At 55.8% G+C, this 2,627-nt stretch overlaps 1 protein-coding gene and 1 long non-coding RNA gene across 2 annotated transcripts in view; both read right to left on the bottom strand.

Annotated features, from left to right (window-relative positions):
• LOC115274642 overlaps positions 1 to 503 on the bottom strand; it is a 34,258-nt gene extending 33,755 nt beyond the window's left edge. The window contains exon 1 of the long non-coding RNA XR_003901204.1: positions 429 to 503. This is a non-coding gene — a long non-coding RNA (uncharacterized LOC115274642). The remainder of the gene's footprint in view (positions 1 to 428) is intronic.
• The window catches only part of LOC115274639 (zinc finger protein 669-like), a 160,743-nt gene that overhangs the window by 139,742 nt on the left and 18,374 nt on the right, over positions 1 to 2,627 (bottom strand). The window lies entirely within an intron of this gene.

Below are 2,627 nucleotides of genomic sequence, written 5' to 3'. Positions count from 1 at the left end.
GCGCCTTCCAGACACGTTTCCCAACTCGGCCCGGGCAACCTCAGGCCCGCCTCGTCTGCCCCCGACAACGCGCCCCTTCCCGATTAGTCAGCCTCCCCCTCCGGAGAAGAAACCCTCCCCTCCCCGCCGGGGAGTCGCCGATTCGGAAGCTACTCCCGGTGCCTCCTCATTGCTGCGAATAGGTTCCTGTACGTGACACCCAGCCGGACAGTCTCTACCTGTCCCCACCGCGGAGCCAACTCCTGCTAGTTCGGGCGTCGCACACGCTCCCCGAATCTCTGGCCTCCTCCCTGCGCCCCCGCCCCCCAGCCTCCCTCCCCATCCTTCCGCCCAGGACCCAGGTGCGACCCCTGGGGACAGGGACACCCCGCTGCGGCCGCTTCCACCTAGTCTGCCGGTCCCACCCGCCCCTCCGGCCGCGAACTCACCATCTGGGGGCCCCGCTCCGCGCTCCCGGGCGCCCAGCTCCGCGACGCACAGCTGCACCCGAGGCCGCGCAGGATCCGAGTGCGCCCGCCGCCCGGCTCAGAGCCCCGCCCACCGGGCTCTCACTCGCGTATGATTGGATGGTGTTCTGGGCCGGCCCTGATTAGGCGAGCCTTCAGTCCTTGCAACGTGATTGGATGGTGTACAAGTCCCGGGACTTGATTGGGCGTTGCTTCAATCCAGCGATCTGATTGGGTGGTGTTCCAAAGATAACTCTCCCCCAAATCCACCCGTCTTGCCGCGCTCCCCTAGCTCCCGGCCGGGCCCCGCCTCCGGCGCCCTGAGTGACAGGCTGGCGGGACACACGTGTCCGATCCTCCCGTCCGGAGGTTGGGGCGGACCGACCCGTCTGTCTCCTCCTTCTGTCTCAGGAATCTGACTCTTTCTCCGTGAAGCTCTCTTGCCTGGCGTTGTCACAGGACGTGACAGAATAGAAGGTCCCGGTGACCCGTCAGTCCGCGGCCCATACAGGGTGACGGTGCTTCGGTCCTGTGTTTTAGAACCGCTGACTGGTGACGTCACCGTACGGAAGGCAAGGTCTTCCGAGATTTTGACCTGACCCTTTGACACCGCGTGGCCCCGTCCTATGACCCCAACCCTTCTTCTTAGGCCTCAGGTCAACCAAACATGTCCTGTGTCCTCAGCCCCCCTGGGACGTGGCTTCCTTACCTGTATCCCCAGCCGTGCTCAGGTGTGCGTTGCATTCTGCAAGGCAAGTCACGGCAGGTCCAGTTTTTCCTCAGTTCCTGTGTGAGGAATGTAAAAGGCTCCATTTGCTTCCTAAGGTGGTGCACTGACGGGAGTCAGCTCTGAGAACATACAAAATATAGAAACTAAAATAACTGAACACCAAGTGGCACTCTTAAAAGGGCTATGGTGTGTGAATTCTATCTCCATTTTCCAAAACAAATTTAAAGGCCAGAATAGCCATGAAATCATGCCTCCTGGGCACTGTTGAAATATTTTATGTCTCTATCAATTTGCCTCCTCTGCCTCTTTCGTGTAAGTGGACTCAGACTGTGTGCCCTGGTGTGTCGGGTGTCCTCCACGTGGTATAATATTTTCATGATCCGTTCACGTACATGATGTGTCCGCGCTTCCTTCCTTCTGGGGCTGAGCAGCCGTCCGTCCTGTGTCTGTGCCGCTCCCCGTTCCCCCATCCACGCACTGGGGGACACTGGGCACGGTTCCCTCTTTTGTGGGGTCTGCACGGTTTTGCACCCGGTATTCGTGGGCACACATCTGAGTGTCTGTGTCAGTGCAGGCAGGACCGGAACACTCGGGTCACACTGGAATTCTGTTTCCCTTTTTGAGGAGCCACTGAACATTTCTCCACGTCAGCTGCCCTAGGTCAATCCCCACCAGCCCAGCACAGGGTTCCAGTTCCTCCACATCCTGACGCCGCTTCGTCTCTGGATTCCGGCTCCTAGCCGACCTCGTGAGTGGGAAGTGGCATCTCGTGGTGCCTCTGACTCGCATCGTCCTGATGTGAGGATCATTTCATGTGTCTGGGAGACATTTGTGCATCGTCTTAAGAGAAATGTCTGTTCAAGGTTTTATTTACTTTCTGACTTGGATAAGTTTTTTGTTATTCAGATAGGAGTTCTCTCTGTATTCTGCATGATCAACTCTTAGCATACGTGTGATTTACCAAGTTGTTCTTCCATTTTATGCGTGTACATTCAATCTCTTGTTAGTGACCTTAGATGCACAAAAGATTTTCATCTTGCTGAAGCTTCATTTACCTACTTTTGCTTGCGTTGCCGGTGATTTTCCGGTCACAGTTAAGACACCTTACCAACTGCAAGTTCATCAAGACTTCTCCCTGGGTTTCTTCCACTCTCGGGTGACCCGGGACAGGCCCGTCAGGCCTGGGGGTCCTCGGCAGAGCTGTGTCCCAGGCCGGGAACTGAGATGCTCTGATGACACACATGTCCGTGGACCATGTCTGATGTGAAGGCCATGAAGGGGTTTCTATTTTAAGTTAAAATCTTTGACTTTTATGCAAACATAATTCTGTACATCCCTACCTTCATCATTATGCGTCCTGTATACACGTTCCTGATGATCACTCATTTCTGGGAAGTTCCTGCACCTCGTTATATAGAAAAGCATGTCCAGGTTTGAACAGTTGTTCATAC

This window comes from Suricata suricatta, chromosome 12 (genome assembly GCF_006229205.1).
Source record: "Suricata suricatta isolate VVHF042 chromosome 12, meerkat_22Aug2017_6uvM2_HiC, whole genome shotgun sequence".
In the NCBI taxonomy this organism is placed as follows: Eukaryota; Metazoa; Chordata; class Mammalia; order Carnivora; family Herpestidae; genus Suricata; species Suricata suricatta.
This window is presented reverse-complemented; position numbering and strand designations above follow the sequence as displayed.